The sequence below is a fragment of the Culex quinquefasciatus genome, chromosome 2 (assembly GCF_015732765.1).
Source record: "Culex quinquefasciatus strain JHB chromosome 2, VPISU_Cqui_1.0_pri_paternal, whole genome shotgun sequence".
Taxonomy (NCBI): Eukaryota; Metazoa; Arthropoda; class Insecta; order Diptera; family Culicidae; genus Culex; species Culex quinquefasciatus.
The window spans coordinates 58,329,874-58,343,256 of NC_051862.1; the positions used below are offsets into that span (position 1 = coordinate 58,329,874).

General features: G+C 49.7%; 1 pseudogene; it reads left to right on the plus strand.

Moving 5' to 3' along the window:
* Positions 1-6,631: 6,631 nt before the first annotated feature.
* LOC119766018 lies at positions 6,632-10,704 on the plus strand (annotated as a pseudogene).
* Positions 10,705-13,383: the final 2,679 nt, after the last annotated feature.

The following is a 13,383-nucleotide window of genomic DNA, read 5'->3' on the forward strand; positions in this document are numbered from 1 at the left end:
GCAAATTGCACGAAACAGCCTCGATGGTTGGTCATGGCCCTGCATGTGCGCTCGGAACGACGGATTAAATGCTGCACTTAGGCGCTAGGTCAAGATCACCCGAACCGTTCCACGTTCCTTGCCAATTCTTTTAAAAATTTCGGTAATTTTCTTGTGACACTTTCGTCCACTTTAAGTTCAATTGTTCTATTTAAATAGGTTCATGCAATCCGAAATTGCCACGTGGTACGGCCATGGCTCCAGAAGTTCCCTCGATAGACGCATCATGAAACAGGCTCGCAGGCTTGTCGCCACCGGAAAGAGTCAGCTCGGAGCACGCTGGCCGGACGGCCGTCGCCCTACACGTGCCCTCGGGACGACGGATTAAATGCTGAACCGGTTCACGTTCCCGACCTATCCGTTTTTATAAATTAGGTAATGTTCTTGTAATATTTTCGTCCAGAGTCAGAGCAATAATTCTTTTTTTTACTTTTTAATAGGTTCTTGCAATCCGGAACCGCCACACGCAACGGCCATGGCCGCAGGACGCTGGCCAATCTGCAAGAGCTTTCGGAACAACACTACACGGTCTCAAAACGTAATGCGCGGAAGTGACTCAATGACGGTCAACAGGTTGAACAGCGCGGATCAGCAACCAGATTTGAACGGAGCAGGGGGACATTCTTTGGCTGTGTAACTATCGAGAGTACGCTTTAGTAGTGTGTTTATTGTACGATAGTTAGAATAGTAATGAATCTGTGCAAGAGTTCTTCTTCATGGCATGCTTCTTTACTTCCAATTCAACACTCCTCCTGAAGTAGAAGTGATGCCCATAGAACTCCTGTTCTCCTCCAGCTTCGTCCTCTGCAGCGGCTTCGTGAGTCCATCGGCAATCTGGTTGTCCGTGCTCACGTACTCCAGCTTAACCACACCTTGCTCGAGGGAATCCCGGATGTAGTGATGCCGGATGTCGATGTGCTTCGTGCGGGGGTTGTAGCCACCGTTCTTGGCGATGGCGATACAACTTTGGTTGTCGCACCGAATTTCGATCGGTTGGTTGGATCCGAACAGCGTTGAGATCCCGCGCCACCACGACGCTTCCTGGACAGCCGCAGACACCGCCATGTACTCGGCTTCGCACGTCGAGAGCGCCACCGTGGGTTGTTTCTTGCAGGACCACGAAATCGCTCCTCCTTGCGCCAGGAAAATGTATCCGCTTGTGGATTTGCGCTCGTCCGGGTCCGATCCCCAGTCAGCATCGCAGTAGCCGACAATCTCCGACTCAGAGTCCCGCTTGTACTTCAGCCTGCGCGTAGCTGTGCCGCGAAGGTATCGCAGCAGGTGCTTCACCGCGTTCCAGTGCTTCGGTCCCGGGTTCCGGTTGAACCGGCTCAGGTGTTGACCGCGAACAGGATATCCGGCCGCGTGCTCTGGGCCAGATACATGAGGCAGCCGACCGCTTCTTGATAGGGGACGTCCTTCATCAGCGCGGTCTCGGCCTCGGTCTTCGGGCTCATCTCGTTCGACAGCTTCTCGCTCGCGTTCATCGGGATGCTGACCGGCTTGCACTCGCTCATGTTGAACCGCTTCAGAACGGATTCGATGTAAGCTTCCTGGTCCAGGGCGATTCCATCTTCCGTCCTCTCGATCCGGATTCCGAGGCAGTGCTTCGCGGCTCCCAAGTCCTTCATGCGAAAATGGCTGCTGAGCTGCTTCTTCAGCTTGTTCGTCCGCGCGCTGTTGTTGCTGAAGATCATCAGGTCGTCGACGTAGATGGCCACGATCAGGATGTTGCCATCGCTCTTGCTGAGGTAGACGCACGGATCGTACTTCGTCGGGGCCAGTCCGAACTTCTTCAGAGCTGCGTCCAGCTTCTGATTCCAGACTCTACTCGACTGCTTGAGCCCGTACAGCGCCTTGTTCAGCTTGCAGACCAGCGACTTCTGTTCACCGTCGGTGAAACATGGTGGCTGCTCCATGTAGATCTCCTCGACGAGGTCTCCTTGGAGGAAGGCAGTCACGGCGTCCATTTGATCCACAGCCAGGTCGTGCTTCGCGGCCAGGGCGAACAGGTACCGCAGCGAACTATATCGAACGACCGGGGCGTAAGTTTCGTCGAAGTCTACCCCCTTTCGCTGCGAGTAGCCCTTTATGACCAGCCGCGCCTTGTGCCGCTGCACTCGTCCTTCAGCATCGTGCTTGGTTTTGAAAACCCACTTGCACTTGATGGCCTTCCGTCCGCTCGGCAGCTCGGCGAGCGTCCACGTGTTGTTGTCGACCAGGGCCTGGAACTCCTCCTGCATGGCCCGTTTCCAGCAATCACGGTCGTCTCGTTTCAGCGCCTCTTGGAACGTAACGGGGTCGTCGACTCCAGACCCGGCTGCCATCGCCGCGAAGCCGTGTTCGTCGGCCGATTCGTAGTCGTCGTCCGAGGAACCAGGGAACTCGTCCTCAGATGCAGCTGCCTGTGGAGGGTTGAAACCGGGGAGACCAGGGCACTTGACAGAGAAATCTTTGTACTTGCCTGGTAACGCGTGCTCCCGTCCGCTGCGCCTCAACAGCTGTGACCGAGCTGGTTGTGAAGATTGTTGCGGAGGGAGCACAAGGTCGGTCAACGTTCCCGTGGATGAATCGCTCACCGCTTGAGTCAGTTTCAGACTGCTCCTCCTCGTCTTCATCGTCCGATCTGTGGTCGATCGGGGCGTCCGGTACAGCTTCGACCGGAACAGGCTCCGCCGGGGCCGGCTGCAACCTCGTCTCTCCGAAGTCCAAAACGTCCAGTGTTACCACCGGGATCGGCTTGACCTGCTGCGCTGCTACCTCGCCGCGTTCGGCGACTCCTTCGTCCAGGAAAATCACCTCGCGACTTATCAGCGTCTTCTTCTGCGTCGGGTCGTACAACCGGTATCCCTTGGTTTCTTCGTCAAAACCGGTAAGGATGCATTCGTGGGATTTGGCGTCCCACTTGCGACGTTTTTTGCTTCGGAATCTGGACCATGGCTTTTGTGCCAAAGACACGGAGATGCGAAAGGTTCGGTTTCTTACCAGTCCAGGCTTCCTCGGGGGTCATCTCGTGACCACGGGTTGGCGATCGGTTGATCAGGTACACTGCGGTCGACACAGCTTCAGCCCAGAAGCCTTTCGCCAGCTTCGCCTCGAACAATAGACACCGAGACTTCTCCACGATGGTCCGGTTGGCTCGCTCCGCCATCCCATTCTGCTCGGGGGGTGTAATCGTTCGTCGTCTCGTGCCGGATCCCTGCGGTCCGCAGGTAGCCTTGAATGCCCTTGTTGGTGTATTCCTTACCATTGTCGGTGCGCAGCGTCTTCAGCTTCATTCCGGTCTGGCGCTCCGCCATCGCGTGGAAGGTCTTGAACACTGCCAGGACTTCGTCCTCCGACTTTCGTTGCAGGAAATACACGAACATGCGCCGAGACTTGTCGTCGATGAACGTGATGTAGTAACGGTTGCCGCCGTAGGAGTTCACCTCCATCGGCCCGCAGATGTCCGAGTGCACCAACTGAAGCAGTTCCGAAGCTCGTGATCCGTTCTTCCCGAATGGTAACCGCGCCTGCTTGCCCATCGGACAGATCCGACAATCCTTCGTAGCTTTTGCGTTGATCTGGATTCCATCTGCTGCACCGTTCGCGAGTTTGCGGATGTTGTCCGCACCGAGGTGACCCAGGCGCTTGTGCCACAGGTCCATGCCTTGAGCAGCACCGCACGCCATCGCAACCTTCGAGCCGCACACCTTTTCCAGCTTGAACTGGTTGTTGATGTGGCTCCCAGTTGCCACCAGGTCGCCGTCGGAGTTGAACACCTCACAGCCTCGGTTCGTGAAGTTCACCGTGTAACCCTTCTCCACAATCTTGCTCACGGAGAGAAGGTTCGCCGCAATCGACGGAATCAACTGCACTTCACTGACCGTCACGCTGTCCTTGCCGCCGGAACACTTCGGCCAAATTTCGGCAGTACCGGTAGCGACGATGTCCATCAGTTCACCGTTCGCTGCCATGACCTTACCGCATCCGTTGTCCAAGTTGTCCAGCATGCTCCTGTTGGCCGTCATGTGAGCGTACGCGGCCGAGTCGAAGATCCAGTCATCGGCGTCGCCCAAATCGAACGTCGAAAGCACGGTGCAAAACGTGCTGCCACCTTTCTTCTGCTCCTTGTTGTCTTTGCAGTCCTTAGCGATGTGGCCAAACTTTTGACACTTCCTGCACTTGGGACCTTTGGACGAAGTAGGCTGCTGCTGCTTTTGCTTACCGTGGCGACCAGGTTGTTTGGTGGTTGCGAAGGCCGGACTGTTTTGCTCGTTGCCATAGAAACCTTCCTCCTCCTGGAGAAGTTTTTTTATGAAATCTCCGGTGATGGCCACGCCGGAACTCTGCAACGCCATGATCATGGGCTTGAAATCCTTCGGAAGTCCCGCGAGCAGGAGCATTCCGACCCACAGATCCGGGATGTTGAAATCCGCGTTCCTGAGCTGGTTCGTGGCAGAAATCACCTGATTCACGTAATCCTCCATCGAGCTGCACGCTTCCAGGGTCAAACGGAGAAGCTTGTGGAGAAGGCCGACCTGTTGGACCAGGCCCTTTTCTTCGAACGCGTTCTCCAGACTGTCCCAGGCTGTCCGCGCAGATTCTTCGTTCTCGATGTGGACGTACAGCGACGGATCGATTAGAGTGATGATCTTGAGCCTCGCCCGAAGATCCGTTTCCTCCTCAACCGCCTCGAACGTTCCGTCCGTCTTCCGCTTCGGCTTCACTGCGCCCCAGAGCTTTTCCAGCTGAAGATAGGTCTTCGTCGCCAGCTTCCACGTTCTCCAATTCGCGCGTCCCACCAGCCTTTCGAGGCCCGGAACGCCGGATCCCGTGTTGGAGCTTCCAGCTACTGCGCCATCCGCGCGACTTCTGGAACCGTTTGACATTTTTAAACTTTTCAAAGTGATAGGCCCATAACCTATCGAGAGTACGCTTTAGTAGTGTGTTTATTGTACGATAGTTAGAATAGTAATGAATCTGTGCAAGAGTTCTTCTTCATGGCATGCTTCTTTACTTCCAATTCAACAGTAACCCGTCAGTTTGGTACGTCGACACAGCAGAGGGTAAGGAATCTTTAAAACTCAGAGTGATATTAGAATAATTTTAACTTTTTTTTAGCGATCCACGACCTGGCCTTTCGCGAGAAGAATCCGTGGCAGAAATGCCAGTGCCAACATAAACCACAGCTGGAGTGGAACAGAGTGGCCATCGTAACCACATTAATCGCCAAAATTTCGTCGCCTGAGACGTCCAAATTGGCTACTACCAGTTCACTGCACAACAGCACGAGCACAACCAGGGCCAAGCCAAAGATTCCGCCATTGGGAGGCAGGTTTCCGGACTTCTCAATGTCAGAGAGAAGCGCAGAGGCGACGACATGTTTTGGCCAATCTGCTAAACGACTGATACCTTCCTGCCGAGCCGAGGAAGCCCTAGATAACCGCCAAAAGGGCCATTCTATGAAACGCGACTCTCTAAACAATGGCACGTCGACAGAACCGACCCGGCGGGTGGGTAACAATGCGATCCAGAATCCGGAACCGTTGGTCGCATACCACCTCGTGAATGCTGACCAGCTTGGTGATTCCGGTGATCGCCGAACGTCGCGGCGTCATTACAGTGTAGCTGCGGAAGATGATTCCGTGACGGCGGACATCTATGTTAGTCGAAGATGATGAGAAGCACATGGACAGCGCAATCACTCTAACTTGAACTCGCCGGTTCCGGTTGATACAAGTGCACTCTACCGTGCACCCGGACTAAACGCCAGAAATAAACCCGAAAAAGTTGAAAAAGACTCGATTCCGGAACGCGCTGAAGTTGCCAATGGACACCAGAACATGGAGACATCATTTGGAACGACGATGGGAAATCCAGCCCCATCCACCACCATCTCTTCATCGCCAGCAGTCCTACCTAGATGACTCCGACCATTTGAAGAACCTTTACACCGGCCAGCTTCAACTTCTGCCGCCGGCCAGACACTCTCGATGCACGACTTGGCTGTTCTAAAGTACTTAGTAAGAAAAAAAAACCAAATGTGATAAAATTTCATTTTAAAATTGATTTTTTCCATATTTTCAGAGATGCAGTTCACCGGCTCAGCAAGCTGCTCAATTGCAAAGCGGTCATGCTCCGGTCTGTTCCAAGGGCGTCCCTCACCGGTTCCAGTCAGTCAACCGCCATCTCCCTCGCAATAGAATGGCCACGCCGGCGTCGGAGGTCGTGGACTGGACGCCAAGGCCAAGGAACGTCTCAAGTTCCTTCGCGAGGAGTACCAGCGAAAAGAGATGGAAGACAAGCAGGCCGCGGCCAGGATCGATGTTCTAGAACAGCGATTCTCAACCTTCTTCTAGGCTGGTACCCCCTACCATGTAAATCAAGTAGGCCCGGTACCCCCGTTGAGAATCGCTGTTCTAGAAGCTTAAGCTAGTGCGAAATCCTTCCGGAAACAGTGTGCAGGGAAGTCAACCGCAGGGTAGTGGATGTCATCATCAAAGGTGGTGGAGCAAAAAGTCAGCGAACCTGAGCAGCTTGGGAAGATTTGGTAGAAGCTGCGGAGGAATCGAGCTAGTCACTTGACGTGTGCGCAACCTCGTTGGACCAGATGACGACAAAAAGGGCGATTCCGGATCGGATGCTGGCAAGATCGACAGTGGTCGTGTGTCTGCGGGCCGTTCAGATGCACTCGATTGAGCTCATGAACAAGGATCCCAACTGGAGGTACGAACAAAGCCCGGAAGAATCTCCGGAACCGTGTCCCTCGAAGTTCTTTCCCCAAGATTCCCCGAAGATGTTCCTAGAACTTTGCTCTAGTTGCTATTCGGAAATGCCACTTGGTACGGCAGTGACGACCTCAAGGTTCCCTCGGAAAGGACAAACTTGCCGGGTGGTCGCCAACCTGCAAGTGCTCTGGAAACGACGCTGGACGAAATATGCTCGATGGACAATCATTACCCTGCAAGTTCCCTCGTCACGTCGCTGTTTGGATTAGGATCGGAACGCGCATGGCAACAATTGGACAACTCCGATCCTGGATCCTGATGGAAGCCGATGACAATCACATATACGATTGTGAGTATCCCGGAAGAATCTCTGAAACCGGTCCACGTTCCTGATACACTGCCACCATTGTTCAACACGATTCCGGTCAATTACCCGCTTTCTAACTCTCCAATTCCCGTTATTTTTCCTCTCTTTTAACAGGCCGATATAGTCCGGAACAGGTACGCAGGACGACCATGGCATTACCAGCGACCTTGGAACGACGACAGCTCACAAGTTCCTTCGGAGCGACGAGTGGGACGCTCGTCCAGATCAAGAGCAAATGGAACATTCGAGGAACTCACCCTCCCCTCAGCTGCAATCCGAAACTGTCACGCCGGAAGGCCACCTCCTTGCAGATACCTTCGGTACGACGCACCACGGAACAGGATTGACGGACTTCTGTCGCGATGCAAGTGCCCTTGGAACGGCCGCTGGACGAACGCGTCCAACTCCAATTCAACCGAAGCCAGTTCCCCTCGTCCAGAGCATTCTTTATGTGTACACCGTTTTTTTTTTTCGGGAAATCGTGCCTAAGTTGGTGATGCGGAGCAGCAAAATAAATGAATTAAAACCTGAAAATAACTGTTTTAATCAAAACAAACCCAATGACAGATGACAGAAAAAGAAGAAGAAGAGCACAAAAAAGGGGTTGATGCGCGTCCGATTTTTCACCCTTACGTCGTTCTTACATCGGCCACGCACGTAGGCCTCTTGCGATGTTCGAACAACCTTGACAGGTTGACGTTTCGGGTGCAAAATACCTTGATTCGGGTCTGATGCGTGTCTCAAAATCAGACCCGCGTCGGCCCCTGTAGGTCTGATCGTCGTTCTTACGATCAGACCCGATCGGCCCCGTATTTCTTACTGGGTAGTAGGTTTAACAGAGCTGGATATTCTTACACTGGAAACACTGACGAACTGACGTGCCACCAGGAACAAATTTATCGATCATTTTTGACCGCACACTGTTTCTTTTTCTTTCTACTATTCTCTTCTTCGGCGATTGTCAGAATTCGAGTTTGAAATTTTCTCACATCAGCTGTTTCCTTGCTGTGAAGAAATCTGGAAAAACATTTCAAAATGGCGGATAAGAGTTGGGATGGAAATGTTACGAAAAGTCTAAAAAATGGCCTAATTTGGATGTTTAACGCAATTTCTTGCCTCATTTCACATTAAATAATGCAATATTTGCAAAATATTCATCCTTTAGTTCAGAATTCGCAAAAGTTTTTAGGCTTCAATATGTTTTCCCCCATTTTCATTTGTTGTTCCTGAAAGTTTCTCAGCAAGTGCAGCTGCGCATCTGTCAAATCGTCTGTTTGACAATCGCTGATCGCTGAGGGTGAGTGATAAGGAAGATAGGAAAGTGTGGTCAAGTTTGGATTCGGGGTGGCACGTCAGTTCGTCAGTGCTGAAAACCCAACCTGTGACCCAACCATGGTAGTTGCTACCATATCGTAGGGTTAAATTGAGAACACGCACCGACGTATTTTTGTTAAAAACATTCTGTGATTGGATTGACTGATTAACGCAGTCAGTTTTACTATGTCGAGAGCGGTATGGTAATTTTAACCCTCCAATACCGAGAGAATGATAATGATTTTGTAGTTGCTTCCATGTAATTTTGCAGAAGTATGGTACATTTTACCATATTTGCGTTTACTTTTACCAAAAAGCCACAGTTAATTTAATAAGCAGCATTTTTAGCAAATGTTCTTAAAATTACCATGGTCTGGCTTTCAGTATAAACTTCTTAAAGCATTCTAGCAGAAATTTTCCATCATTCTAGTAATATTCTGGTAGAACCAGCTCTGCTAGAATATTTCGTGACTGGGTTGCACAATAAGGTCCCCAATAGGGTCCTAAAGCCCTATTGAAATTGAAAACAATTTCTAATCACTTTTTTTTCGTTCTAATGCAAAAAAATAAATTGAAGACAACATTTTATCGATGGATCATCTATGGTCCCCTTGGAACAAGTTGTCAAGTAGAATGCTTTCCGTCAAATTAAAAAAAATTAATGAAAAAAAAATTAAAATCGATTAAAATCCATTTTAAATCCTTTGTGGTCGTAAAGCAGTCCCTTGTACCGTAAACTGGGGTCAATCGGGACACATGGGGCGAATTGGGACAGCAGTTTTAACCATGTAGGAGCACAATATTTTGATTTTTCTGGTTGGTTTCGGTTAGAACAGACTCAGGCCAACAAAATGTGTACATCCATTTCCAAATTTAAAAGCTTTAAGTGCTCTAAAAACTGCTGTCCCTATTCAGACTGTAGTCCCGATTCACCCCAGATTACGGTACTCAGAAAAACAGCTTTATCGTTGTGAATAATAATATTCCAGTTGAGCATTCAATTGGGTCCTAAACTTAATCCTAAAAATGTGATATTATTGTTCACAACGATAAAGCTTATTTTTCTGAAAACAATGACCCTTTGTACGACCACAAAGGATTAAAAATTGATTTTTAAATCAATTTAAAAAAAATTAACTTCGCGGCCCTCCTTGACAGAAATAATCCTACTTGACAGCTTGTTCCAAGGGGTCCATAGTTAATCCGACGACACGACAAGCCACTCGGCTCCAAAAAGTGGGTACCAAATCGGCTTACCCCTCCAGTTCCTCGGGAACTCGAAATGCCAAACTGGAAACGTCAAACAAATTTCTAAAAAAATCTTGAATTTGGCTGCACTGGCTTGGTGATGGCGAGAAATGTCATTTTGGCAAAATAAACAAAAGCCTTCTCCGGCGACCGGTTGCTGATCTGGGAAGAGCTTGACTTCCCGCGGCTTTTCGTCTGTAGCAGGGCCACGTCCGGTACCGTTGGCCAACCTACGATAGTGTACCCACCACTGGTCATCTTGACGATGGACGCCGCTGTTGATACGACGCCGCGTAGTGGGGCAGTTGGCGGATTTATTTCCGACTCTAGAACGAGTGTGGAAACGAGTGGTGGGATAAGTGAACGCACGATATTGGACGGGGTCGGACGGATGGCCATTGTGAGCTGAGAGTACGAGAAGATTTGTGCTGATCAACCGATGTGGCTCTGAAGCATCCAAGTTCGAACTGGTGAAGTTCTGTTGATTCAGCTGGTGGGGAGAGGAATCGATTCTGAGAGATTTCAGAAACAATCATGTTAATAATATAATTTTGTCTTTCCACTTGATTGTATCAGCCGCGATAGCTATCACAAGTAGCGGACAACCGGTGGCAAGAAGGCCGCCATCCGCTAGAAGAGGAAGTACCAGTTGGGACACTACGCCGCCAAGATTGATGGCAGCCGTATCCACTTTGTGCGAACCCGAGGTGAAAACAGGAAGTTTCGTGCGCTCTGTCTGGACGACGGTAATGTTCGATGTGGCCCCGTTCCGCCAGTGGTACAAGAACTACTACCTGACGTCGCTGGGCAAGAAGCGTGACCTGAAGACAAGCGAGGTGAATGTGTTGGCCAAGAAGCGCAGCAAGATCTGCTCAAGAAGTACGCCAAGATGTATTCCGCCCTGGAGAAGCAGTTCAACGCGGGTCGTCTTCGTTTCCTGACCTGGACAGAGTGGCCCTGTAAATGGTTACCTGCTGGAGGGTAAGGAGCGGCGCAGTAATGATCGGTTCAAAAGTCAGAACTGTATTTGGGTTAGGGGGTGAAAACTTAAATATAAAAAATATAACTATTTCAATGATAATAAATTTAAAGTTGGGTAACTCCTTCATATTGTTATGCAATAATAAAGGTACATGAATTCTCCACAATCCCCTCCAACACGAGCAGTTTACGACCTGCCCGTCACGTTGGTCCTCCTCACGATCGGCACTAATCGAATACTCCGCCACATTCTCCATCGCCCGTACAAACAGGTGGCTGTTCAGGTTCGGAACCGCCTTGTGGATGTTTCATTGTCCTGGTAGCTTTGCGGAATGTGCCGCAACCTGGTGAAAGAGGCTCTCGGCGCTCTTGTACAAATTCGTCGCAAACCGAAGTTCTCCCGCCGACAACCTTTTTCTCGGCCGAACGTTCCGACTCCTCGTCCAGACTGTACCAGCAGGTACCGTATCCGGTCCACCTCCACATGGTTCGTAAATTTCATTTCATTTCATTCTTGTTTGTACTGGCTTTTCCTCCATGTAGACAAGTTGGTACCAGCACCATGTTCAACTGGATCTCCTCGCCGTCCTAATCGGGTTGATTTTCCTCTTCCTGTGCGGAAAAGCGTTCGACGTCGGTTTTCATTTCACAGTCCAAATTCCCGGCACTATTGGCGCTACCGAACTCTGCCTTGGCCGACGCCAGCGGATGGGACGCTTTGGTCGTGGTAGTCGATTTGGCCTTGGCCGGACCGGGCTGGAGGCGCTTCTTCGGCGATAGTATCGCCATCTTGAAAAAAATTGACGAGCTTTGGCTGCTCCAGCATCTCTCGGGTCTTCTCGTTAACGGTGACTGCTCCGATACGCTTGATGGACCGCATCGCCCTCGTAACCCGTCATGTCTCCGGCGTTGCGGCCATCTTTTCCGTCGTTCTGAAGTCTGTGGAACGGATGGCCGCGGCAACACCTGCATCTTTTCCGGCTGATGCTATTCATCGTTGAACTACATACAAATTACTTAGCTTGGCGTCACCTTCTTGATCCTGTTGACCGTCCTCTTGGAAGTTCTAAGCTTCCCTTCTTCAGCTGACAGCGAATTACTTTCGCAAACCAGCACTTCTCTCGCTCTCGGGGTTTTTTTTTCTTTAAACTACTGATCGGGCATTACTCGGCCAATATGAGCTAACAAAAGAGGAAGACAGAGAATAAGCAGGACTAGAAGCTCCCGGACCGAAGGAATAGGAACTTATCGAATAATTTTCATAACCTGTCCCGAACCATCGCCGAAGAGGAGATGTAGGCCAAAATTTTTCAAAACTTGGGCGCAGGTAACGGATCGTTTGAAGTGTAAGAAATCTGGAGTGCGCTGCCTCTTCTCCAGAGCGGCTTTCTTTTCATCCCAGCCGGAAGCAGCAGCGGCGGTCGCTGGTCTCTTTTCATTCTTTTCGGCCGATTGACCCGAGGACTTTTCAGGCGGTTTCTCCGAAGGAAAAAAAAAACCAGGAACGTAATCGAAAAAAATAAAAACAATCAAAACACAAAACAGCTGTTTCCATCGATTGTAAATATTTATCAACAAGCAGTGCTGCGAGAAACATTTATTTCGACGAAAACCGAGGGGTCCCTCAAAGTTACCGTGACTTTGCTGAATCACGGGGATTTCACGGAATTCACGGAGGAACCACTTTTTGATTGGGATTTTTCACCGAGTGTCTTGTCGTGTCGTCGGTTAATCCATTGAAAAATTGTTGTCTTGTCGATTTTTTTTGCATTTAAATGGTGATGAATAGTGATCAGAAATGGTTTTTAGTCGTTTCTTTAGCGTTGTACATAAACATTTACAAAGGGCTTTAGGACCCAATTCAGCAAAACCTAAAACAAATTCTTAATGTCTGTAGGAGATACAGCCAGCCAGATAACGATTTATTTAAAACGTTCCATAAACATACTTTAATGAGTTAACACTCTTGATTATCGTTATCTGTGTCTTGTCAATAGAAAAAACAATTAATTAAAAACATTAGCATTAGCATTAGCATTTGGAGGACGCCCCACCACCGGAAGGCTCCACAACGCTTATCCCTCTGTTTGGTCTGGTTGTGTTAGACCCTCATCCGGAACAATAATCCAACACGGGAGATACCATGTCTTCATCTTTTGATGAGTGTGTAATACAGCCCAGGGCATAAGGGGGTCCAGGCCGGGTCCAAGCTATCCTCAGGAATGGGAAGGATCGTTAATAAACACGTATCTAAAGTGCGCAAGGACCCCTACGTCACCTTAGTGGTATAGATGTTTGTAGGGAGGTTTTGGACTCAATGTTAGTAGGAGAGGTGGAACCCTAGGATACACCTCGAAAGGCGTTGCGGGTTGGTTGTAACAGTATTCCTAATTCCAGTCTAGGCTCACCAAGTCGCCATGGCCTAGTGGTTAGCATTTTTGCTTACCAATCCAAAGGACGGGGGTTCGAACCCCGCCTTCGGCGACTTTGTTTTTTCGTTTATATTCAGCATTTCAAGTATTTCTATGTCCTTAACTTTCTCGATGGGAGCAGATGGGAATCGAACCCAGAACCATTCGCTTACAAAGCAAACACTGTAACCATTCAGCCACAGCTGCTCCTAAAAAAAAAAACAATTAATTAAAAACATTTACAAATATTATTATTCGAAAAAAAAACCCAGAAAACTTTTCCGGATCAAACAAATTTCCAAATTCGAAATTC